Raw genomic sequence first — 27,827 nt, 5'->3', positions numbered from 1 at the left:
CGTGGAAGTGACAGTCTCCACCATGGCGGCACTTGCTGGAGGCTACCTGGGAAAACCTCTGACCTGCACGTCTCAGCATCCTCACCAGGACACTGGGTAAGGATAACTCCAGGGAATATTTTGAGGATTAAACCAGTTAACGCACGTAAAACGCTTAATGATAGGCAATAGAATAAAACATAAAAGCAGGTCCAAGTGTACATTTGAAGGGAGCGGACAAAAATCAAATTAAAAGTGACTTCTCCCGAAACAAGCTTAAGACCCAGAGGGGGTGCAGGATGCCTAAGTCAGTTACCAGCGGACAGAGTCTCCAAGGTGGGCTGCCCAGGGAGCGGCTTATTCTTTGCACAACGTGAAGCATCGAAGCGAGCCAGGGTCAGAACGGCCCTGGGAGCAAATTGGCTGATGCGGGGTCTGCATGCGGGACGGGTGGTCCCGACCTTCATTGGATGCTTCTGCTGCTTGAGGCAAGAGGTAGGGGAGACCAGGGTTCCTTGACAGGGCAGCACTAGTTGGAAAACTTTGGGATATTAAAAAAAAGACAGAGAGAGAAAGAAAAAAAGGAAACCGTAAAGGGACAGGTATGCTTTTCGTAAAACCTGTGACTTCCAGCCTGCGTCCTAAGAGCCACCAAACCCACCGCTGTGTCCCCCTTGCTGTGACTGCAAGTGGTGTCAGCACGCGGCTGTGACTTCACCTCCTCTGACAGCTGGGCTCACCTCCAGAGTGGCTCTTTTTTTTTTTTTCAGTGTTTGTTTATTTTTGAGAGAGAGACAGAGACAGAACTTGAGCAGGGAGGGGCAGAGAGAGAAGGAGACAGAGGATCCAAAGCAGGCCCTGCACTGAGTGGAGAGCCGGACGTGGGGCTCAAACTCACCCACTGTGAGATCAACCTGAGCCGAAGTCGGATGCTTAACCGACCGAGCCACCCAAGGGCCCCCAGAGAAGCTCTTAAACTGAGGAGCTGGGTGGTCCCCCAGGTCTGTACATTTCAGCTCAACCTGGATGTCACTGATCTTGGCGCCAGTGACCCTTACTGTGGCAGCGATGGGGGCGCCTGCCTGCGAGGCCCACACGAGATGCTCGTGAGTGTTCTCACTGCTGTCGTGATCATGGAGTGTGGCCGAGAACGGAGACCTCACCGGGGCAGACTCAACCGGGGGGTCAGTTCATGGTCATGTCCCTGGAGCCATTTCCGGATGTGCTACCCAGTCCCTAGAATGGGGCCAGGTCAGGCGCGGACTCCCTTGGAGGCCACTCTGCTTTCACGGTGTTATAAAGTCACTGCCACCCAGCTCGCTCGTCTGCGTCCACATCCTGATCAAATGGCACTGCTGTTACCCTGCGTCATAACGCCCGGAGCAAAGAGGGGCCGCCAGCCTCTCACGCACACGCAGTCCTCAAAGTTATAGAAAACATACCAGGACCCGCGCTGGCCAGGTCACGGACTCAGAGATTCAGCCCGCTGTCTGAACACAGACCTGCCCTATGCGATCGGGGCAGGCACTCTCGGAAGCAGGTTTCAGGGCTGACCTTACGCTCGTTTTTAGCAGCTGGCTCTCATGAAGCTTTGCCAGGACCACTGCCTCCTTCGTGCTGTGTCAATACCTCAATGTGATCGCTGAACTGAGAAAACACAAGGGAGAAAAGACACAGTTAATTCAGCCCCGTTTTGCCTCCATTATTAGCGTGCTCTCGGAGAACAGGTGATTTGGAGGCCGATGTGCCTGTGCTCTCCTTCACATCCGTTGCCTCATCCTGCCCCCGGGTCTCCTCTGACCTCACCTTGTGTTAAAGATCTGAGTCCTTGTCTTTGACTCTTTTCAGAAGGAGACAGTATGTTCTGTGCTCGCAGGACCTGCACAGCCTCCGGCACACGGAAGATGCTCGGTTAATGTTATTTGAAAGAGTAAGTGACAAGGACGAGCTGACACACACATCAGAGAAGAGGAGATCTTTCTGAAGGAGCTGTCTGCCCAGAGCCACGCTCTCCCTGAGGCACCTGCCGGTTCTGGACAGAAGAAGGTCACACGCGAGCAGGGCAGAGAGGCCCGGGGAGGGAGAGGGGAGTGGAAACCAGCGAAGACGGAGCAGTCCCTGGAGGCTGGAGGGCGACACCGACCCTCAGTGGGGCTCACACACTGACCCCTCCCCCACCCAAGGATGTCTGCTGAGCTCTGGGCAGAGCTAGAGGTGGGCATCTGAGCAGAAAGCACTGACTTAGAAAGTGAAATCTGTGGGGGCATCATTGCGCTCAGGAAAAGCTAAGGGGATGCCCTTCAGACATCGCCACGTTTCCCTAAGGAAATTTAAATTAAAACATACAGAAGTACAGGCAAATTTGTTTATCATGGAATTTTTTCTGCTATAAAAAGCCTGGGTAATGTGGAAATACCCAATAATGGTTACATTAAGATATATCTAAAACATTCCGCAGCTATTACCCAAAAATATGGAATATGTAAAACACTCTAGACAGAGAAATGCTAAACGAGCATTAAAGGAAACTAATGATTCCGTTTTCAGAAAATAAAGGCAATCTTCATTTGGAAGAAAATGTAAGCTAAACCTTCAGTCCTAGAGAACAGGGAAATGAAGAGCCTAAAGATGTTTACATTCAGGGAGTCCAAAGAAAACAGAAGAGAACAGAAGAGTTAAAGTACACCAGCAAGTAAGCTTTTCAGCACAAAATATAATCGAGATGAAAGAGAGAGAACCCACCATTGGAAACACGGGCCAGGAGGAGATTTGAAAAAAGGAAACCAGACAGCACCCTGTACAAAGACATCACCCTATACAAAGACATCACCCTGTACAAGGATGATTTCCTGTATAATGACATCACCCCGTATGAGGACATCACCCTGTACAAGGACATCACTCTGTATAAGAACATCATTCTGTGCAAGGAGAACTTCCTGTACAATGAAATCATCCTGTACAATGATATCACCCTGTACAAGGACATCACCCCATACCATACAAGGACATCACCCTATAGGAGAACATCACCTCGTACAAGCACATTAACCCATATGAGGACATCACCCCGTACAAAGATGACTTCCTATACAGTGAAATCATCCTGCATAATGATATCACCCTATACAATGACCTCACCCCATATGAGGACATCACCCTATACAAAGACATCATCCTGTACAAGGACATTACCCTGTACAAAGACATCATCCTGTACAAGGATATCACTCTGTACAAGAATTTCATCCTGTGCAAGGAGAACTTCCTATACAATGAAATCATCCTGTACGATATCACCCTGTACAAGGACATCACCCCATACAAGAACTACACTCTGTATAAGGTAGCAATAACCCCAAACTGATGTATACATTCAATACAGTCCCATTGAAATCCTTCTTAATTTTAGAAAAATGGCATTCTGATTTCATCATGTGTTTAGGGATGTAAATGACCTAACAATCTTTTTTTTTTTTTTTTAATTTTTTTTTTCAACGTTTATTTATTTTTGGGACAGAGAGAGACAGAGCATGAACGGGGGAGGGGCAGAGAGAGAGGGAGACACAGAATCGGAAACAGGCTCCAGGCTCTGAGCCATCAGCCCAGAGCCCGACGCGGGGCTCGAACTCACGGACCGCGAGATCGTGACCTGGCTGAAGTCGGACGCTTAACCGACTGCGCCACCCAGGCGCCCCTAACAATCTTTTTTTAAAAAAAACAAGAATAAATTTGGAGAAGTTACACTGCATGATATCGAGAATTATTACAAAATATTTTAAGAAGCAGCTTTCAAGAGTTGTCCACTTATTTTGGTTTTATAGGGAATTTTTTTTTAAGTTTATTTATTTATTTTGAGACAGAGACAACATGAGCAGGGGAGAGAGAGGGAGAGAGAAAATCCCAAGCAGGCTCCCCGCTGCCAGTGCAGAGCCTGACGCGGGGCTCGATCACACGAACCATGAGATCATGACCTGAGCTGAAATCAAGAGTCAGATGCTTAACCAACTGAGCCACTCAGGCACCCCAGGAATTGTGTTTTATATATAACAAAAATGATCATTTTCCTGCTATATAAAAAGTTTTAGACCAAAGAAAAAGAAAGCAGTCTCAATAAATGCCCTACCTTAACATCAATATTGGACAACACATTCACAAAAAAGGTTATTCACATGGTAGGTCAGTCTTACTTATGGGTGTAATTACTATGACAGAAAGAAAAATACTCCCCTCCGAAATTTCCCCTTCTTATTCCCAGGGCCTGTGAATGATGTCACCTTGCATGACAAGGGCCACTTGCAGGTGTGTGGTTCAGTCGGGGATCTTGAGCTACACAGATCATCCTGGGTCATCCAGGTGGGTGGTCAGCGTCTTTAGGAAGGAAGCTGAGGGCAGGAGACATGTGATCGGGGAGGCTGCGGGCACCGAAGTAGCTGGAAAAGGCCAGGAAACCTATCTTTGCCCAGAGCCTTCCTGGAGGAGCTTAGAGGGGGGACCCGTGTACCACCAAACTCTAGGAGAATAAATCTGCGTTGCCCTCATCCACTAAGTAATTTGTTACAGCAACGACAGGAAAGAACACACAGGCTAAAATCAAAATTAAATGCGGGCAAATCAAATCTCGTAGACTATTTAAGGTCAGCTCCCCAGAAGCAAACAGTCATACACAGATTGCAGATTCTGAGGCAGCTGATTTCTTCAGAAAATTCTCCCAGGGAAAACAGGTGAGAGAGGAGAGCAGGGGAGGGACATGACGCAAACAGTCCCAGGGGCCGGGGCTTCCCCTGATCCTGAAGGGAGACCCCAGAGCTGGATGCTTTGCTCTTTAGGCGCCCACCGCCAGCCGCTCTGGGAAATGTCGCATCGCAGGCACTCTGTTCTCCGTGGATCTGCAAAGTGGCTCCAGGAGGTTCAAGCAGCCCGGAGTAAGTCCTGCGTGTAGGCTGTTCAGAAGCGGGCGGGGAGTGAACAGAGCCTGAAACAGAGACATCCCGGGGGATCCGGACAGAACACGGGCAGGAGGTTCAAGTGCACCTGATATACGGCACGCGTGATCATTTAGGGCATAACTCTGGCATTCCCTGACAGTTTTCAATTAAGAAATCTATTGATATAATCCCATGAATCAAGAGACAAAGAGAAAGAGCACGAGCATCTCATGGACACTGGAAAGGCAGGCATTCGTTCCTGCTGAAGCTTCTTAACGAGGCACATCCATTTCAAAACTCACGTTCGAATTTAACATTTCTGCTTGGTGCCCCAGTCCTACCTGCCATCACCCAGACTGCACGTGCACGCACTCTTGAAGCCACGCATTTTTAGAAGGGCGGCGTAGATTCACCAAAGGAAATTTAGAATAGTGATAACAGAACTTCCTTTGCTGGTCAGGATTTTTTTTTTTACACTGAAATAAATGGCAGAAATTCTTTTAGGCAAACCTGCAAGAAGCAAATTGATTTTTACTCCACCGAGAGAGCCTTGCCCATTACTTTTAAGACCAACATGAGGGGCGCCTGGGTGGCTCAGTCGGTTAAGCATCTGATCTTGGCTCGGGTCACGATCTCGCGGTTCTTGAGTTCGAGCCCCACCTCTCAGCCCAGAGCCCGCTTCGGATCCTCTGTCCCCCTTTCTCTCTGCCTTTCCCACGCACTCACTCTCCTCCCTGCACCTTCGTTTCTTCTTTGGCAAAGTCATTGTGTAGGTTCATTTATGGAACAAATGTATCATCGGATGCTTACTGTAAGCCTGGTCCTAAAAGAGGTGAGAGGGTCCACAGACACGTGAACTGCACACGACCTTGAACCTCTCACAGGTCTGACACCATCACTGTCGTGAAACATGCTGCTTCTGAGCGCCTAGCTGTTATCTTCTGTTGGATGCCACTGACTTGATTTCTCCCTCCCAGTGCTGAACCTTTTCTAGATCTAGGTGATCAAACAAGTATTCTGCAGCTGTGCACAGAAAGCACTATTGTGATCATCACTGATGCAGCTGGAGTTCAAAATGGGCATGTGTGCATGCACACGCGTGCGTGTGTGCATGTGTGTGTGTGTGTGTGTGTGTGTGTGTGTGTGAGATCTGAGGCACCAGTTTGAGAAGGAGACCTTGGAAAAGATCTCTAAAGCTTTGCCACACCATTAAATGCAAAGAAGAAATCTTGTAAAATACAATTTTTTTCCTCTGTCGTGGATTGTGATTTAGGTCTGCAATGTTTCTTTCAAAGCAGACGTGAGGAAAGACGTTCCATTTCGTTGCAAATATTGGAGATAAATACCTCCTAAAGTAATGGTCCATCCCCATGTCCTATTGTCTTAAAAGGGCCACCTTGCTGTGTTTTTTTCCTTTTTGTTTTTTTAGTTTATTTTTATTTATTTTGAGAGAGACAGAGACAGTGTGAATGGGGGAGGGACAGAGAGAGAGAGAGAGGGAGAGAGAAAATCCCAAGCAGACTCCACACCGTCAACACAGAACCCAACGTGGGGTTCAAACCCACAAAACCATGAGATTGTGACCCGAGCCAAAACCAAGAGTTGTAGGCTTAACCAACTGAGCCCCCAGGCGCCCCTCTTCGCTGTGGCCCGAGAGCACTGTTTTGACTTTAAGGGTCACCTTCCTGTGCGCAGACGCGAGGGAGGGAGCCGGCATTGTGGGGTTGGTCCCGGGGGTTGTTTTCTGCTCTCTGCTGGTCTGCAGTATGGCCCGACTTGGAAAAACCTAGAACCTCTTAGTTGATTGAAAAGCAAACTGCTCTCAGTTGGATATGCAATGGAAAGCACGATTTTCTGGCTATATTTAAAAATTGTTTGACTATACAGACCACTTGAAACAGGGATGGTCAACACAGGCTTTTGACTGCCTGGAAGTTACCTAAGCTCACAGTGTGTCAGCCTCCTTCTCCTCCCCTAATATGGAAATCGTACTAGCAAGGACCTCAGGGGGCCACCGTGAGAATTAAATTAAACTCGTACCCGTAAAGGGCTTGGAACAATGCCAGGCACATGGCAAATTCCACAGATGTGTGTGTTTAATTCAAAAGTGATAAATATCCTAACCAGTAAATTAAAGGACCATAAATTAATAATCAATAAAACATTCATTTCAAAGTAACACATATCCTATTTTTTTATCTTCATCATTTTTTTTAATTCTCAAGTTGGTTAACGTACAGTGTAGCCTTGGCTTCAGGAGTAGAATCCAGGGATTCATCTCTTACATAGGACACCCAGTGCTCATCCCATAAAGTGCCCTGCTTAATTTCCATCCCCATTTAACCTACCCCGCCACCCCCCAACCCCCGTCAACCCTCAGTTTGCTCTGTGTTTAAGAGTCGCTTCTGGTTTGCCTCCCTCTCTGTTTGTATCTTATTTTTCCTTCCCTTCTCTTATGTTCATCTGCTGTGTTCTCAAATTCAACATGTGAGTGAAATCCTATGGTATCTGCCTTTCTCTGACTTATTTCACTTAGCGTAATACCCTCTAGTTCCTTCCACGTAGTTGCAAATGGCAAGATTTCATTCTTTTCCATCACCAAATAGTATTCCATTGTATAGATAAATATCACATCTTCTTTATCCAACCATCAGTCGATGGGTATTTGGGCTGTTTCCATAATTTAGCTATTGTCGACCACGCTGCTATAAATATTGGAGTTGATGTGCCCCTTTGAATCAGCACTCCTGTATCCTTTGGATAAATTCCTAGTAGTGCAACTGCCTATTTTTTAAAGTTCTCTATTACTGAAAGCATATGGTTTACAGGACAGAGGAGAAATGACTTTACGTTGCGTCTGGCATAATTAAATTCAGGGTAAATACTAATATCTCCATTCAGTTAGTCATTTTAGCCATTATCAATACAATAAGGTCCCAGACTCAAGGAGACTGTGGTCACCCAGGAGGACGGCACCCCAGAACTGGAAGTGGTCTCTGGTTGTACAAGTGACAATAAATGTAGAACCTGGCTTTGACGTCAGAGGAAGGAGAGGTCGAGAATATTTCACAGATCTGAACTCTCCAGGACTTCGCGTTACGGGAGAAAGAATTTATCAGATCAAGAAGCTGAGAATTGGTTTTTGAGTCAGAATCAGAGAAGAGGTGACAGAGAAGAGAATTATAAAATAAGGCGGGGCTCCCATTTCTTTGGCAGGAGGGGGCAAGAAAAGGAAAAGCTTCGAAGCCATACTCAAGTTTCTGCTTTATCACATGAGAACAGGAAGGGCCATTTATGTTCCAACCAGTCAGCGGAGGTCTTTAGTTCTGTGCTCTTTGTGTTTTTATCTTATTCCAAGCTGACAACACTCCATTGACTTGAAATTCCCTCTTTTCAAAATAAGAACCAAAGATTCTGAATTCTAAGTCACCAAACAATGTTTCTATGACACTGTTTTAGACACGTAGGATGTTGGCACCTCAGACTCTGGAATTAGTTCACTCACTGAGCAAGCAGTTGACCCAAGGAGATAAAGGACATTGCTTAGATACACCCAGCCACACATGGCAGAGGCAGGGCCAGACATATGCCCTTTAACAACATCCATTACACTACACGACCTTCCAAAATGGGGATCCCCACTATTCCTTCCCCAGGCTTGCATATGCATGATTCGAGGGATGAATGCATCCTCCATCAGTTCTGTAAAGACACCCCAGAGTCACATCTCACTTTGCTGACCTCACTCATTAATCATAGGAAACCAATGTGGTATACTCCCAGGACATATTTCTTACAGTCTGGCCATTTCATTCATCACCAAGGAATTTAGAATAAAATTAGGCAGTGTGCTCCACAAATATGGGCCCTGCTCATCAGCTCTGTGCCCCGGAACTGGAAGTTGCCATTGGAAAAAAGGCATCAGTGCCAGTGGACAGAACAGTGAAGACGTTCAGGGGCAGCAGTCTTTGAGAGATTGCTTATATAGAGAGGAAAAAGATAAAGATTATACACAGGCTACCTGTGGTCTGGATAATTCTAAAACAGTCCCTAAAATTCCTGCCCCCATCCTCTATACATTCTTTATAATCTCCTCATCTTGAGCGTGGGCAAGACCTTCAAATATGATGGAATCCAGGTTGCATTATATGGCAAAGGTGAAAAGATTTTGCAGATGAAATCGAGGTCCCAAATCAGTTGATCTTTAGTTGATCAAGTGGGATCAGTGGGAGACCACTCTGGATGATCTGTGGGCAAGACCTTCAAATATGATGGAATCCAGGTTCATTATATGGCAAAGGTGAAGAGATTTTGTAGATGTAACCGAGGTCCCAAATCAGTTGATGAGTGGGAGACCACTTTGAGTGGATCTGACTCACTCAGATGAAAGTCCCTAAAAGAGATACCGCGTTATTCCTAAAAGGAGAAAACCTCTCCCGCTGGCCTTGACGAAGCAAGACACCAGGGGTTCTGCAGCTGCAAGAAAGTGAATCCTACCAATCACCCAGCAAAGCTCAGGAGAGGATCTGTCTCCAGTCGAGCTCCTGATGTGAACACGGCCCAGCCCACCATGACTGCAGCTTTGTTAGAGGCTGAATGGAAGACCCAGCTTGGTTGGGCCTGGATTCTGGCCCTGCCACAACCGTGATACAGTGAGTGCATGTTCTTTCAAGCCCTTAGCTTGTGGCCCAGCTGTACAAAATGAATGCAGTGCCCACAAAGGTGCATACTGGGGAGGACATTGGCCTGGAGTAGACAGCACCCCTGCACAGCATCAGTCCCTCCTCTACATTCTGCAAGTTTAATGGGGAAAACGTGAAATGTGGTGGCCATTTGGTGTACCACTTCGATCCGCGGCCCCCATTTCTACCATTCTCATTTTGCAATTTAAGGACTTGAACCATAAAATTACATTTCCCAAGCTCCATTTTCCACTGGCTTTCAGGCAGGTTTCATCAGTGGAGACTGGGATGGGAGTCCATGGGGGCAAGAGTAGCAGAGAGTCAAGTCTGTTGCTACCCTCCCCCTGCTTTGCACGGCTCCCCCAGGTACCTCTGCGGCTCTTCTGTGGTTTAATCTCTTCCTGGGATGTCTCTCCTGACACTGTTTCCTTTCCTCCAGACAGCCTTCCTTGAACCCCAGCTCCCACGAAGCATCCCTACCCCTCAAGCTTCCCTCAGTTGGCCCCAGCCCCTGAAATCTCATACAACTGCTTCTTTATGTGACCCTCCAGCCCTAGGGGTGGTCATAGTTTCGTGTTATTGTTTGTAAATGGTTAATCTGTTCAACTGTTCATCTCTGGGCTTCCCTGTTTCCCATTTTTATCTTTTTAACTTGCTAAGCAGCTCCTTATATTAGGTACCCTCTCTTAGAACTCCTGGCATGGATTCACTGTCCTCGCTAGACCTTGGCCAACATAGTCTGGACACTGGGAGTCATCTCAGGAAAGAGACCTTGAAGATGAGATTTTGAGATTTGGTGGCTTCATAGTTGTAACTAGTGATGACCTCATCGCTGGAAAATGAGATGCTAGAAATCGGTGGTATCACAATTATTCAAAAAATTAACCATGCAAGCTTGAGATAAAGTACCAGTCAATGCCAAGGCTTTGGGAATCAGGTGGCTTACTTCGTTTCAATAATTAGGTAGCTGTAATGACACCACGAGGACTAAGGGTATAGACTGATTTCTTCCCATTGCGCTGGAGAGGTTTCATTTTAAAAAAAATAATAAGCTCAGGATTTTAAACTCTTAGTTTTAATCACATCAGAAGAACAAGATCTCCCATGGTGGCCTTCAAAGAATCGCAGTATTTTCCAAGTGTCAGAATAAACTGAGGCATTTGGGGGGAACAAGTGGTAACATGAGAAATGGATGGGCAATTGGGATGGCATTGGGTGGATCGAAGAGTCCCAAGCCCCCAAATGTCCCTGGGCCACCTTGCAGATGGGAGCCACCTCCTTTGTCCAGAGACTGGCTTGCTTTTGCTTACAATGTTCAGGTAACAACATCCCCTGAGGAAATTGCCTCCCAAGGAGGTCCTTATTCTCCTCCTCATTTGCCCTCACCATGTCTCATATCCCCAACTCGCAACGAGAATTAGACACCAGCATGCTTCAGGGGACATGTATGAAGTCTAATAAGGAAGGAGATGGGTAAGGCCACATGGGACACTCTAAGGGCATGGGACAGAGAATCATGTGAACTCTAGATCTGACTGAATTGGTCAATACGGATACCCTTTCTCAAGACTCAGAATCTAACGTGCTAGTTGAGATTAGAAGTACGATAAAACCTTAGATTGTGAGTAACCTGTTCTGTGAGTGTTCCGCAAGACCGGCAAACCTTCTAGTAAATTTTAACTTGATAAACGAGCGAAGTCTTGCAATATGAGTCGTATGTGATGCCAAACATCATGTGATCACAATGGAGCCAATGGTTCTTGAAATTCGCTTTGATATACGAGTGCTTTGAATGACAAGCGCGTTTCCAGAATGAATTATGCTCTCACACCAAGGTTTTGCTGTATTTCTAAGAGTTTGCTTGGTTAGTTAACTGAACACTTGGCACAACGATAGCTTCTACTCAGTAAAGTAGCAACATCAGAAATTCTGTGGGACAGCGTCTAGGAAGAATCGAAAAGGTTTGTGGATATTGGAATGTCAGGCTGCATAAAGTGTGAACATCACCTACATCCCTGGGTTACCCAGAGATATGCCCTTTACAGGGGCATTGTGAGACCCTTCAGTGGGGTACACTGCACGCTTCAGCCTCCTGCAAGGGAAGTTCTCAGTACGAAGGACAGTGGGAGAGTATTAACTGCGTCTTTTAATATCTGTATTGGGATGCTTTGGCTTCTGCGACCTTGCTGACCTTGGAGGGACCGCCCCTCCTGGGGTTAGCCAATTCCTAGAGATAAACACTCCAGGCCACTTACACCTGCCCTGATCACCCCAGGGCCAGGTCAGACAACTGCAGTCAGCCCTATGCCCCAAAGCTCACTGAATTTCTTTCAACTGGCCAATATTAAGCCCGCTGACCCCGCCTCTGCTGTTTCTCCCAGCAGCAACCACGGTATAAAGGTCCTTGTCCACAGTTCACTTCCCCCTCTGCCTCCTGACAGACCCCAGTGTTTCCCTGTGCCCCTGACCACGGCATACCACGCACCCTCCTCTTGGGAATTGTGAGCAGTAAACTGTGTCCATGATAGCAATCGCCTCCTGATCTGTTGGCCTGACTAGAAGTCAGATGCTAAGGGCGCCTGGCTGGCTCAGTCCGCGAGGCGTCCAACTCTCGGTTTGGGCTCAGGCCATGATCTCACAGTTCTTGGGTTCGTGCCCCGCATCAGGCTCTGTGTTGATGGTGCAGAGCCTGCTTGGGATTTTCCTCTCCTCTCCCTCTGCCCCTCCTGCACATGCCCTCTCTCTGTCTCTCTAAAAATAAAACACCAAAAACTAGAAGTCAGATGCTATTTTCACGTGTTTTATGAAAACAGAGAGGCTGTCACAGTACTGTGCTCTTTGACTTAAAGCTAGTGGTAGAAAAATAAAATTAAAAAAAAAAAAAGCTAACAGTAGGATGTTAGCCTTGCAAGGCCAAGTGGCAGTATTTAGCCACCTGAGGCAAAGTGGGCACTATTTCCAGAATAAGCAGCAGGAATGAGGAAGCAGTGAAGGCAATTTGGGTCACAGGACTCTGTCTGGGAGCCCGTTGTCCACTGCGGTCCCCATGATGAAATGTGCGGACAGCCCACTGCCGTTTACTGGATGTCTGTGACGGAGGAAACGAGAAAACCTCTACATTCGATGGGCAATGAGCACCTTAAAAGTGCCTACGTCTCCACAGCAGAAGCTGAGCTAGGCGTCTTTTCCACCTCACAGACCCGAGTCAGTTGCCAAATCCGGAGCTCCTTGATCCAGATGGAGACCAGTCGTCCTTGAGGAATGTCCCCGCAGCACTGTCATAGACACAGGATGTGAGTATCCCTCTCTTCTTTCCTCCAGGTGACCTGAAATCATGTACCAGGGTGACAGTGCTCAGGAGGGAAGGAGGAGTACTGGACTTTCAGAGGGTTTTGAGATAGAGGCTTCTGGTTAATGCTGATACCTGGGGTTCAGAAATATCCCATCCACTCTTGGCGTGTATGACGGCACAGGAGTTCAGAAGATGAGTGGATTTGCGACCCAAGACTCTCTTACAAAGGCCCAATGCCAGTGAATACACACACACACACACACACACACACACACACAAATATATACACATGCAAACACATACACATGTATATATGCACATGCACACATATGCATACACACAAATCTATATACATGCAAATACACATACATACACATATATACACAGACATATACACACGCAAACACATATACACACATGCACCCATGTGCATACACCCACATATATACACATGCATACAGACACACACACACAGAGGCTTATTACGACTAACTGACTTTTGCAATTGTGAAATTACGAGACTGGCTAAGAGTCCAAAGTCTGTGGGCTGAGCAATTGGGAAGGGGAGACTGAAAGCTGATGGCATTCTTTAAAAAAATATTTTTTAATGTTTATTTATTTTTGAGAGAGAGAGAGAGAGAGAGAGAGAGAAACAGAGTGCAAGCAGGGGAGGGGCAGAGAGAGGAGACACAGAATCTGAAGCAGGCTCCAGGCTCTGAGCTGTCAGCACAGAGACTGACATGGGGCTTGAACTCATGAACCAAGATCATGACCTAAGCCAAAGTCAGACACTTTACCAACTGAGCCACCCAGGCGCCCCTCCTCATTTTCAAACGATACAAAAAAGGACTGTAAACCACGAATTCTGAATCCAGTGAAACTATCCTTAAGGAACAAGGAAGAAAAAAAACCATCTCAGATGAAGGAAAACAAAAAAACTTGCCCCCAGCAGACCTACCCTTAGACACTAGGCTAAAGGAATTTCTTCAAACAGAAAGAAAATAAATTTTTTTAAGAAAATTTCTTGGAGATCAGGAAGGAAGAAAGAACTAAAAAAGCAAAACCGTGGGTACATACAATCTATTATCTTTTTGAGTTTTGTAGAACAGATTTGCTGACTGAAACAGAAATCACAACATTAGCTGATACACTCCAGATGATGATAGGTACAAGTAAAGAAGATACAGAGACCCACCTAGAAGGAAGGTTCTTCCAGCCATTCAAAGTGAGACAACAGGGGCGCCTGGGTGGCTCTGTCAGTTAAGCGTCCGACTTCCGCTCAGGTCATGATCTCATGGTTCTTGAGTTCGAGCCCTGCATTGGACTCTATGCTGACAGTGCTGAGCCCGGAGCCTGCTTCGGATTCTGTGTCTCCCTCTCTCTCTGCCCCTCTCCCACTCACCTCTGTCTCTCTCTCAAAAATAAATAAACATTAAAAAATATTCACAAAACAAAACAAAAACAAAGTGATACCACATGGTCGCCAGTAGGCTGTGGTCAGTCCCATGTGGAAGACCTCTTCCTAGAACGACGCTAAGACTATAGAAGAGATACATTTCAAAGCACTGTAAATAAATCAGGATGGAATAAAGAAAATAATGCTCAAGGCAATTCACAAGAAGGCAGGGAAAGGGAAACGAGGAAATGTGAAATAAAGGGAACCAACAAAAATCAAATGAAAGGGCAGACCTACGCTTTCCAGTAGCAACCATTACCTTAAAGGTAGATGACCTGAATACATCAATTAAGACCGATTTTCAGAGCACATACACAAATTGATTTCAACCATCCGCTATTTACAAGAGATTCACTTCAAAGTCAAGACAGAAGAAGACCGAAAGTGCGAGAATAGGAAAATACACTATGCAAACATAATCCACAAAATACCGGTTGCCTTAATTGTATTTGAGCTTTTTCACGTTGAAATCCCTCTGTGGTGTGTGTAATTTAAATGTGTCCTAAGAGGTTGTCTTTGCAACTGTCGACTGAAAAATGCCACGTCTCTGCCTTTCCTGGAGCTGTTAAGAGGCGGAGAAAATTATACACCTACTAACTCAACCAACTTTGTTAAGTTTAAAAGTGTCAAGAATGATGTGGAGGGCACTCTCACAAGACACTGAAGCTTTCTCAGGGCTCCCGGTGCTGGTTTACGACTTTCAGTGCCCTGTGCTGGAGAAATCCGCCCATGGAGATGATCAGCTTTCCAGGAGGAACACTGAGGTTTGATTGCTTCAGGAAGAAATAAATGTAATTGCCACATTATTTGTACAATGTTTGAGCCATTAGATCTTTCTAACGACTAGGGAAACTACTGCATTATTGGGGGGAAGGCTGATAAAAATGCAGGACGAGTAGAGAAAGCTCTGATCATAACTGCAGATTTAAAAAGCATCCTCAGGGGCGCCTGGGTGGCTCACTCAGTTAATCATCGGACTTTGATTTTGGCTCTAGTCATCATCTTATCTGTGCTGGCAGCACAGACTCAGATCCTCTGTCCCCCTCTCTTTCCACCCCTTCCCCGTTTGCTCACTCTCTCTCAAACATAAATAAACATGAAAAAATAAGGGTTTTTTCATGTTTATTTTTTATTTTTGAGAGACAGAAAGAGAGAGACAGCACTCAAGTGGGGGAGGGGCAGAAAGAGATGGAGACACAGAATCCGATGCAGGCCCCAGGCTCTGAGCTGTCAGCACAGAGCCCGACTCAGGGCTCGAACCCACGAACCGTGAGATCATGACCTGAGCCAAAGTCGGATGCTTAACCGACTGAGCCATCCAGGCACCCCAAGCATGAAAGAAAATTTTAATAAAAAGAAAATAACAAACATCCTCAGTAAGCAAAGAGACAAGCAAATAACATCAGAAATAATGCCAAATATTGGAATAAGATTAATAAGCTGAAATAATTAATATACCTAAAACTCGTCCACAAACCAAGAGAGGGCAGATCTCCCATGTGCACACTTACTAAAATTGACCAAATATTGAACCATAAAGAAAGTCTCAGAAAGGCGTGCCTGGGTGGCTCAGTCAGTTAAGCATCTGACTTGGGCTCAGGTCATGATCTCACAGCTCGTGAGTTCGAGCCCCGCGTCGGGCTCTGTGCTGACCGCTCAGAGCCTGGAGCCTGCTTTGGATTCTGTGTCTCCCTCTCTTTCTGCCTTTCCCCTGCTCTCTCTCTTTCTTTCTCTCTCTCTTTCTTTCTCTCTTTCTCTCAAAAATAAATAAACATTAGCAAAATGTTTCTGAGACAAAAAAAGTCTCAGTAAATTCAGAAGTTTAGGTCTGATCAGAGGGAAATTAAAATATGGTTTAAACCAGTGATTACTATTTAAAAATGGTAATCATAATGAAGGTAAACCTGATTCATCAAATAATTAGAAAAAGTCCAGATGTTTGGAACTGAATCCCTGCACTACTAAATATTCCATGAGTCAAAGAAGAAATCATAAGAGAATTTGCCTTAAACTTAATGACAGTTGAGAACATGACATATCAAAAAGTGTGGAATGGATCTAGACTCCAATGAACATATTTTTTAAAAAGATGAAAAATGAAAATCGGAGATCTAAAATTCCACTCAGGGATGTATGTGATGGACTGATTTCTGGAAAACGTGATGTAGTGTGTGGGTCATCTGTGTCAACAACAGCGCCGGGGCAACTGGATGTCTCCCCAGAAAAACATCTAACCTTTCGCACCGACCTCAACCATACACACGCCAGTCACCTCACACCACACTCATGCGCAAATCTGTTCTAGACGCATCAAGGACTAAATGAGAACATTAAACCAATAAGGCGTCTAGATAGTAACGTAAAATAGCTCCATTGCCTTGGAGTAAGTGAGGATTTCTTAAATAGCACCTAAAAAGCCCCATCTGTAAAGCAAACAACTGATACACTGGACATCAGTAAATCAATAAGTACTCTTCACCACAAGATTCCACCAACAGAGTGAATCTGCAAGCCACACGGCAGGAAAAGATTTGGAAATGTGTGTGTCTTACAGAGGATTTGTATCCCACATACATAGCATACTCCTGCAAACCAATCAGGAAAAGAGAGACAGGCAAATAAAACATGGGGGTAGAACACAATCATTTTGGAAAAGAGATTACCAAATGGCTATTTTAAGCATATTACCCTGGATGAGGTATCAGGTGACTGGACACAGGTCGAGAGAAAGAAACCGAAAAGAGCTTTATGATTTTGTTAAACTCACAATCCCATGGGGAGAACACGGCACGCCCCGCCACACAGAGATATCAGAGGGCACGGGGTTGGTCTGCAGGAATGGGGGGGGTTGAGGCTAAGCAGGGCAAACAGGCAGGGTAAAATTGGCTAATTTGGAGAATTTCAGCAGCTCGGGGCAAAGGGGTTGTGTCTGGAAGTCCAGTCATGGCCCTGAAGCTAACACAGCAGGTGCATAGTGGTTTAGAGTTTGAAAGACAGATGGGGAGGTGTTGGGGTGTGGGCTTCCTCAGCTGCTTAAGCAGGGAAACTGACCCACCTCTACCCAAGGGCTCAAAACTTGGTCAAGACAGAATTTTTTTTTTAAATCTAGTTAAAGTGGTCAGTACACATTTGTAAAGTTACTCACTGTCATTACCCGTCAAACCACAACGTGATAGCATTACACAGCCGCCATTTTTACAAATGGCTGTATCAAGTGTCAAGAGAAGGTGAGAGATTGAAACTCACAGGTGCTGCTGGTTAGTCTCTACATCAAACTGCATAACTATCTACTGGGCGCCGAATGGGTGGATGAACTGTGACCCTGCAGCATCACCCAACATGAATGCAGGTGTTCACGTGCACAGTGACCATAGCCGTTCCCAAACACCAACAGGAATGCCATTTACAACAGTAGAGCTGTGGAAACAACCCGAATGCCCATCGACAGTTGAGGGGATAAGGCTAGCCTGGTCTCTTTACACCATGGGATGCCATACGGCGAAGACAGGATTAAACTGTGGCTCTGTGCAGTGGCCTGAGAAATTTCACAGCCATGGTGTTAAGGAAAAAAGATAAAAACAAGAGAAGAAAATCCAGGTGCAAAAAAATATTGACAGCGTCATTCAATGTGTAGCCAATGCAAAAACAGGAAAAAAACTAATTCGTAATGAGAGATATCAAAACGATAATTATCTTAAAAAAAGAAAGAAAAAAGTGTACTTTAGATAATGATGTCATGGATAATCCAGAAGGGGCCTGGAAGAAGCTGTCTTCGTCACGACAATATGTGAAATCATGCCCATCTTCAAATAATAATTTGGTACCTTAAAAAGACTAATTATCTTTGGGGACATAACGAGAGGTCATGAGACGTTCTGGGGTGCTGACGGTATGCATACTTTGATCTGGATCATAGTTACATGGGTATGTTCCATTTGTAAAATGAATTGATGAGGTGTATCATTGAGATTTGCTAACTTGATCGTGTATATGTTAACGAATGTTTAAAAAAAAGGGATTGGGGTGCCTGGGTGGCTCAGTTGAGCATCTGGCTTCGGCTCAGGTCATGATCTCGCGGTTTGTGGGTTCGAGCCCCATGTCGGGCTCTCTGCTGACAGCTCAGAGCCTGGAGCCTGCTTCGGATTCTGTGTCTCCCTCTCTCTCTGACCCCACCCCTGCTCACACTCTGTCTCTCTCTCCTTCAAAAAAATAAGTAAACATTAAAAAGAATTAAAAAAAAGAAAAGAGAAGAGAAAGGAAAAGAAAAGAAAAGAGAACACAGCTCACTCTTGGCATATCCAGTACAAGGAACTAACTGCCTATGTTCCTGAACATAGCAGAGGAAGGGTTATCTTGATAACATCTGAGCTTAAAGGGAACCCCAAGATATCACTAAGGAAAAGGATAAAGCTGTGCTAAAAATGTAATTCTCCATAGTGAATACCAAGTATTTTGAAGACATGATTTTATGTGCTTCTTGCAATAATTCTAGGAGATACTTACAACGATTCCCGTAACACATGGGAGACTCAACAGTCTGAGATAAATAAATAGCCCCTCCACGTGTATACAGCTGGTCAGAAATAAATGTGAGTTAGACATGCTTTATTCCGAGACCTGTGCTCTCACACAGTAACGTCTCCTCTCCAATAATTGCCCCAAACTGATGAGTATTCCATCCCGTTGGAGAAAGCCTGGAATTCAGAGTATAGAACACACTCAGGGCAAAAGATGGGGCTGGGGTTGCCAAAGAAAATGTGGGATGTCCAGCTACACTTGAATTTCAGATAAACAGTGAGTAATTTTTAGCACAAGTATGCCCTCACGCCATATCTAGGACCCATTAAGTATATAATCATTCCATGCAAGTAGACATGCATGTGCTAAAAAAAAATTGTTGTTTATCTAAAATATGAATGTAACTGGGCAGCCTGTATTTTTATTTGCTAAATATGGGAACACTAGTGGGGGCAGAGTTTCTCCACGGTGGCGATATTGACATTATGGACTGGATAATTCTTTGTTTCGTGGGGGAGGGGGGGTGCTGTCCTGTGCTTTATGGCACTGTTGTGACAACCAAAAAACCGCACAGACATCGCCAATGGCCGTTCGGTTGGGGGAGGAAAGTCTCCTACTAAAGTTGAGAACTGCTGAGGTAGGAAAAGTCAGGGCACAGTCTGCTGGCCCTGACGTCACTGGTTGCAAGAGTCACATCAACAGCAGGTAGTGCAGACGCAAAGGTGATACCAAAGGTCCGTTGCAAATGAGCACCCACAAACTCCTGCGACTGCGGGGTACCACCTTCGCTTCGGAGCGTACCTTCGAGGCATTCCGGGCCTTTCCAACTCCTCCTTTAATGTCCAGGGTTGGTAAAGCTGTTCATGAGACAGGGAGACCCTCACATCGAATCTGAGTGGGACGTCAGATGACGACGCTGTTCAAGATCCTGGTTCCGAAAGCAGAAGAAATAAGAAACAGTTGCTCTCCTAGAGTGTGCCCTCGCCAGCCCCCGGAGCTTTAACACACTCACTCGGCACATTTTTTGAGTAGCTGCTACACATCCCCGGTGAATTTTCGTCAGGTCATGCCATTCAAAAATTAAGTCAGAGTCACTATAATACAAACCCATCAATTTTTTTAAACACTGAGGGGAGGGACTCAGAAACCCCCAAGTGGGTCTAAGAACCCAAGGCGTATTTAGGACCCGGCAGTCCACACAGTACTCAGACCTCCTGGATCCTGGATTCCTCCACGGCTGGCTGGTTTGTATCCTGTGAAAGGTGCTGTAGGGTGGCTCCTTCCTGAGGCATTTCTGGAAGAGGTGGCCCCCTTCTCCCCGAGAACACCAGACACCTCACCCCTCTGGACAGCTCTCGGCCGCCACATTTCTCCCAAGAAGCTCCAGACATTCAATGACCAATCTCTGCAGGTGGCTGATAGAGGAATCAATGTTTGCAAGCAGACTAGTTAAATATCAGGTGTTCTATTCCCAGAGCTGCACGGTCACTAGAACTATTTCCCAGCCTGTCCGAATGAGAGAGGATTACCTTCCTCCCTCACGCACAGCAAGGCTCATGAACACAACACACCTGCGATAAATCGTCTTTCGGCCCCAAACTTCTCCTCACCTCCCAAAAGGGCCAGGAGTCACCGTTCCCTGTCAGTGAGACAGAAGCCGTGGGCGTCACTTAGAAACTGGCTTCCAGATTTGGGAGAGCCGCTAATGAGTTTGTCTGACAATCGTTGGTCTTTAAACCTCAAGGGCAATCCCAGAGGAGTGTGAGCAGGCACGGGGCAGCCGGGCTGAGTGGTCAGTGCCACGGCCAGGGGGTGGGGGGGCCGATGCGGTTCCCAGTCGTCAGTGAGGCCAGGTCCTGGATCGTTCTGTGCCCCCGGCTCTGCTTCCGTCATAGGATCGGGCTGCCGGGAGCTCCCGATGGTATGCCAGGTGGCTGAAGATCGCCTGGTGTATTCGGTGTGTCTTCACCGGCACGAAGGGCCAGCCTGTCCCCATCTGCCGTCGCCAGCACCGCCGACAGCCTGAACCTCAGACTTCAGTCGGTCTTCACCAGGTTCCCAGTGGTTTCAGACTCTAAGACGTGCAGCTGTATTCTTGGTATCCAGATCTCCTGGCGGGAGGACCCCACGTCCACCATTGAAGACTTGTCTTCACCTCAGTTTGGCGGCATAGTCCCAATAGTCCCGCATAAAGACAAAGGCTTTGTGGGGATACCCGCCCGTCACCCCCTTCCCCCCTGCTCTTTTCTAGGCACGTGACTTTGGGCAAGTTTCTTCACCCCTACAAACTCCCTCTTTGTTCCCCTACGATCTCGTCTGATAACTGCTACCTCTTAGAGATTGGATGAGGTAACCTAACTGCCTTTTTCTGACTCTTCCCCCGCTCCCCAGAGCTTGCAGTCCCCTGGGCAGTGGGCCTCTGCACAGAAGTCTATTCTGCTGGGTCTCTGACCACCTGTCCTGTCTCTGTGGGGGCTGAACATGCCTCCTGTACCCACAGCTCCTGGCTCCAGTCTGTCTTTACAGCCAATGAGTCTTACACCCAGAGGGTCAAACCAAGAGCGCGCTTGAGTCTGTGAGAGTCTCAGGGCCAGAAACCCAGCTGTTGGAAGACTCTCGTGCTGCCCCACCGAGTTCATGACCATGATCCTTGTTCTGACTTTTGATCTGGACAAGCAGGGCCCACACAGAAAACGTCGCTGGACCTTGGGGTCCAGCCCCGTGACTGGGTTAGCTCCCCTCCCCCACAACCGATTTATCCCAAGCTTCATTTTGGGGCCCTGGTTCTCGTCCCTGAAGTAGACCCTTTGTGCCACAAGGGCCACTTTGACCAAAGTTTAAGACCCAGGGAGCATCTGCGTGAGAACGTCAGCCTCCAGCGTCCTTTGCAGGGGGCTCTGCCTTGGAAGATAGGTCTTTGGGGGACCCTTTGGAGCACAGAGCCCGACCTCAGCACAGGGACTGTCTGCCGTGTCACAGTCCCAGCAGGTGGAAATGTAGAAGTCGCTTTGGCACTTGCAGTGGGCACGTATGCGCCAGCCAGGGAGGTGTAAAGGGGGACGATATCTGGATGACCGACGGAAAGGAGAGACACCTGCACCCACATTTGCTGCTTACATACCCTCCTTTGAAAACAAACGCGGTGATTCACGCATCCAAAGGTATATAATCCACCAGGAGGCTTCGACGCGAGGGGGGCAACCGGGAACAGCAAATAGATGGCAAAGGCAGAGAATCATTTCGAAGAAAACACATGAATCACAGATTTTGAAACCTTCAATAAATAGCTCTTTCCCCTTCTAATTTTACGAGCTGGGCTATTCATTTCCCCCCCAGACTTTCATCAGCCTTAGCAAGCACGTGCTGTGCAAGCCTCAATTCTTGTCATAAGTGCTATTCAGTGAACATCTGCGTGGAGCGGTTCTTTCTCTGTTTCCAAGCGGAGCCGCGGCGCGCGCTGAATGGGAGTTGCCGTGCGGTGCGCCACGTTCTCCAGGCTCAATCAGGCCCCGCTCTCCGGCGTGGAAGGCGCACGTTTTCTGTGCAAAGCAAACGCTTTCATCCTTTAAGTCTAAATTACCCTGAGAGGTTGAGGAATGGGTCTTAGGCGGAGCCAAAACAGGAAGCTTTGCTCTAGGTTTCAAATGCTGCTAAGATCTGGCATTTGCTTGTGCGGAACATTACGCAATGGGAGAAAGAATGATGATGAATTGCCTTAAATCCCAACCAAAGCCAAGGGGGTGGGGGTGGGGAGGGGGGTGCCAAGGAAAGAGCTCCTAACTGGTTTTCTGTTGAATGGCGCTGTGTGGTGGAGTGTGCATGGCTGGCTAGGCTCTGGCCGCTCCCAAGGGTCTGTGTCAAGGGGAGAAGCCATGGGGCAGAACCCGTGTGGAGGGCGTCGCACAGCGTTGTGCGCCTGACTTGGCTGTCGGGGCGGGGTGGCTGGTGCGGTCCGCCCACGCCTCGGGATGAAATTGAACGTGATTCTTAACCAGCTTGTGGCGCACAGATTCCCTTCGCGGCTTATTGTTATTACTAATAGTCTCACTGTTATCTGAAAGCTGGCTAGACTCTAAGAGTATGTCCTGGATGGAGCCTGACGGACCGTGCAGATCTGGTTCCCGTCCACAAACACATTACCGCTCGCACCCAGATGAAGTAAGGACATTATTGTTGAAAGGATACTGTGAAGTACCCAGTCCAAGTTAGGTGCTCAGAAAGAGTGCCTGTGTGATTATTGCTGTTTTTATTGTTTTCTGTGCAAGTTTGGAGATGGTCACTTTATCCACCACCCGTACCCAGCGATGCATCCCTCCTCTTAGACCCTCTTACATTGTTCCCCTACAGCATCCCCCATGGGAGAGTAAACTCCTCTTATTTTCTTGAAGTTTATTTATTTACTTGTGTGTGTGTGTGTGTGTGTGTGTGTGAGAGAGAGAGAGAGACAGAGAGAGAAACAGAGAGAGACAGAGAGAGACAGAGAGACAGAGCAGATGAAGGGCAGACAAAAAGGGAGAGAGAAAATCCCAAGCAAGCTCCGCACCGTCAACTCAGAGCCCAGTTCGAGGCTCGAACTTATGAACCACAAGATCGTGACCTGAGCCAAAATCAGGAGTCAGACAATTAACCAACTGAGCCACCCAGGCACCCCTGTAAACTGCTTTTGGAGTCAGAGATATTCTCTATGACAAATTTACTCACCGTCCCGCAGGGCCTAAAAATGTGCATTATACCAGCATTCGTTTAAAAAAATATCAAATAGGGGAGACTGGGTGGCCCAGCCAGTTAAGTGTCCAGCTTCAGCTCGGGTCACTATCTCACGGTTTTTGAGTTCGAGCCCTGCATCGGTTTCTGTGCTGACAGCTCAGAGCCTGGAGCCTGCTTCAGATTCTGTGTCTCCCTCTCTCTCTCTCTTCTCCTCCCCTGCTTGCTCGCTCTCTCTCTGTCTCTCTCAAAATAAATAACCATTAAAAAATATTTTTAAAAATATCAACTGGGTGATTGGTAGATAGACAGACACACAGATACAGATGTCGATCATGTATTTTAGAGGGCATTAAGTCAGAGGCACCAGGGGCACTACAAGGTTCTTCTGGTCCAAGTTTCCAGGCTGACATTCTTACCTCTTTCACGACTTGGTGTCCGGGAGCACCTCTCTCCTTCATCCTCTCAGTGTACAGGACATCAACCCTGGTCTGTGTCACTCTCTGGGCCATGCTGTGTCCTCTTATCCACGAGGCCCCTCCTCACTGCATGGGGTGCAGCCCAAGTGGGCATACAAGTGAACGCCTTCTGGAATCCTCTTATCTCAATTAAACATCTGCATTTAGGTACCCCCCCCAGCCTGCTGAACTCCCTCCCAGTAGACAGAGGGTGCACCCTCATGATATATGATGCTATGAGAGGTCATGTCCCTGCACCAGCTAAGCCGATCTACATGTTGTGAAGAGGACAGTACCATCTCACACCGAGTGCCTTCAGACTCTCCTCCGGCCCGCTCTCCAGTGCAAACAGTTCCCAGTGAGATTTGGAGGTCCACTGTCCTTCCTCTTCTCCAATAGCCATCAACCAAATAATCATGGTGTCCCTTCCTCCAGTGACTCTTTCCACTGGTTCACAAACACAGCCACAGACGGTGGTACCTGTCTGCTCTCACTAGACCTGTGTGCTCGCCCTTCACTGCTCACCCACTCGGTAGAGCAGTGATCACGAAGTCTCTGTCCAGCCACCCATCAAGGGGACCGTCCCCTGCGGAGACCAGCAATGGCCTCCCAACTTCTATTCCCAGTGAAATACTTGGTTACGCGGTGACTGATACACACAGGATTTCCATTTCACACATATAAATTAGAAACAAAACTAAAATGAAAACTTGTGAACCCACGACCCATCTAAGAACAAAAGTAATTAGAAATGTTTTCACCATAACTCCTACAACTATGTATCTCCAGCCCTACCACATGTTATCTTCCTTTTCCGATATATAGTTTTATGACATACACATGTGTCTCTAAAGAACGTACGGGTAGGGAGCCTGGGTGGCTCAGTCGGCTGAGCATCCCACTTCGGCTCATGTCATGATCTCATGGTTTGTGAGTTCGAGCCCCGCGTTGGACTCTGTGCTGACAGCTTAGAGCCTGGAGCCTGCTTCTGATTCTGTGTCTCCCTCTCTCTCTGCCCCTCCCCCACTGGTGCTCGGTCTCTCTCTCTCTCAACAATAAATAAAAATGTTTAAAAAAAAAAAGAATATATGGGTCCATTTTACTTAATTGGAGCTTTACAAAAATTATTTCCTTCTGTAGAACTGCACACACACATATCCACAGGAGAGCATGTGCAAATGGTAACAACTGAACGGAGTCCGCAATCCAGCTAATGTACACCAGTGTCAGTTTCCTTGTTTGATATTAACAAGAGTGATGCGGACTCGAATCCGCGTCTCCAGAGTCACGTTTAATCTCAATGGCTGAGTTTTCTCTAATTACGTACACAAAACTGGGACCAAAAACTAGTTTACAAATTGAAGGAAACTGCCATTATTTGACTGAAAGAAACTCAGTTGTTCAAAATAAGTTTTAAAATGTACTGGATAACTTTTCTCTGTAGAGTTGTGTTTCTTTTTGCTCCCAATATTGTATATCTGTGATTTATTTTCTTGTGGTTTATTAATCCTCCTGGATATTTATCTAGCCCATTAGTTTTATTTCTTTCCTAACAACAAACATTTAGCAATATTGGCCTTTCTAGAATGTTTTCTGTTTCATAACTTTCCACTATTACCTTGATGATTATTTCCCTCCCTCTATTTTCTTTGGGGTTATGTTGCCGGACTATAGTTACTTAGCTGCTTAGTTTTCAGCCTCTTGTTTTGCTAAACGTTCCTCTAAATCTTTCTTTAAATCTTCCCTTCACTGCATCTCCTAAATTTCTATACATAATATTTTCATTATCTCTTACCTCTGAGTATTTCTTTAAATCTTTATGTGGTTTCATCTTTGATGCATAGTTATTTAGAACTATATATATATATATATATATATATATATATATTTAAATTTCTATTTTATGTGTATTTTAGCAACTATCTTTGTTGTTATAATTTAACTGCGCTGCATCTGAGATTATAAATGGCAGGGAGAAGCTTCCTTAAATGTGCTGGAGTTTACTTTATTGGTTAGAATGTAGTTGTGGCAAATGTTACTGCTGGCCCAGCCTTACGCACTCCTCCTTACGGCTTCAGGGATGGTGCCCTCTTCCCAGCTGCTAACACCTGGATTTCTTCATCCATAGGCTTGCTTCCTTGCTCCTGTGGTCATGGCCCGGGCTATCACCTACCTGTGCTGCGACCCTCTGGGGCAATAGATGTGCGAGAATGAAACAGGGCAGCCCTCAACCACTGTCGATGGTCTACGACACCCTGGCTCCCTTGTCCCGATGGGAGAACTCGCGTGTACCTTTTCAGTATTGGTTCCAACGCTTTCTCAGCAGGACTAGCTCCATTTGCCCACACTGACAACAACCTCAAACCATGCCCTTGGCTTTTCCCTGTCTCGCTCTGCATTTCTTTATTAGGGTTTCCTGCCCTTATGAGTAAGTGCCTCACACGCAAACGTTTGTCTCAAGTTCTGCTTCTGAAAAAATGCAAGATAAAGGCAATGATGAGCTGGAGGTTGCATGCACTCTTTGAGAAGAGCCCAAGTTCTCTGTTTGTCTGGTGGGAAAAGAGGTCTGAGTGATTTATGTTGTATAAATTGTGTATTTAAATGTTATGCTATTTAGGGGCGCCTGAGCGGTTCAATCAGTTAGGCATCCAACTTCAGCTCAGGTCATGATCTCATGGTTCGGGGGTTCAAGCCCCACGTCGGGCTGTGAGCTGTCAGCACAGCTGACCTGCTTCCGATTCTGTGTCTCCTTCTCTCTCTGCCCATCTCCCACTCTGGCTCTCTCAAAAATAAAAACATTAAAAAAATAATGCTTATCTTAAAAAATGTTATGCTATTTAAATGCATGCTGAAATTCAAGGGAATTGTGTTCTAATCCCTATATTTGATAGTATGCTTTACAGTTTTCTTTGTAATTATATCATTTTTATATACATCAATAGGAGTTCATTGGACGCCTTAAAGATTACTACAGTTACGTTTCCCTGCTGCATTGAAACTTTTCTCGTGTTTTATTCTTTTTATGCCTACAAAGGCTTTTATAATTAATGTCCATTTTGTCTAATAATATTATATCATACAAGGTCCTTGGGTGAGCATTTTCCAGGTGTACCCCTTTACTTGCAAGTATCCTTGAGTTACAGGTAAGTCATTCTTCTATACATTGTAAGTGGGAGTTCTGGGGAAGCATGTGGGGAAGGATTTACTGGTTTTCTTTTAATTGGTATTTTAGGCCATTTATATTTATTGATTTGTGATGTATGTCACCTTCTCTCCACCATAATACATCCGCTTCTATTGTTCTTTTCCTTTTTCTTCTCAGTCTTGCCCTATTTTGAGGGAGAGGGTTGGTTTGAACGCAAGTATTTGTTTCCACCCCTTCTCTCATACACAAAGATATTTCTACCATTTTTTGGTAATGCGTATCTTGCACATTGATTCCATTTCGGATTGCTCTTGTGCTCCCACCATGCTTATCCAAAGTCCGAAACGAACAGCTGCCCCCCACCCCGAACACCAAGAGAGCCCAGCTCCTTAGTCTGCAGTACGCTGCTCATTCTCCTGTGGTTTACCCTCTTTTTTTTTTTTTTTTTTTTTTTTTGTAAGTCCTTCGGTGAAAGATAGACTGAAAAGTGTTCATCTGAAAGGCAGTTTGGGAGGTGAACCCAATCTGGCGATAACTGTAATGAATTCCAGCTGTTTGAGTTTTGGGGGGGCGTCCAGGCAGGGCACGGACAAAATGCCACCAGGGAGATTGAAGCAAGAGGAGTAACTGTGGGCAGCACAGGTACACCAGTGACATCTGGAGCT

The sequence above is a fragment of the Lynx canadensis genome, chromosome A2 (genome assembly GCF_007474595.2).
Source record: "Lynx canadensis isolate LIC74 chromosome A2, mLynCan4.pri.v2, whole genome shotgun sequence".
Lineage (NCBI taxonomy): Eukaryota > Metazoa > Chordata > Mammalia > Carnivora > Felidae > Lynx > Lynx canadensis.
The sequence above is the reverse complement of the archived record's forward strand: the minus strand, read 5'-3'. Positions refer to the sequence as shown.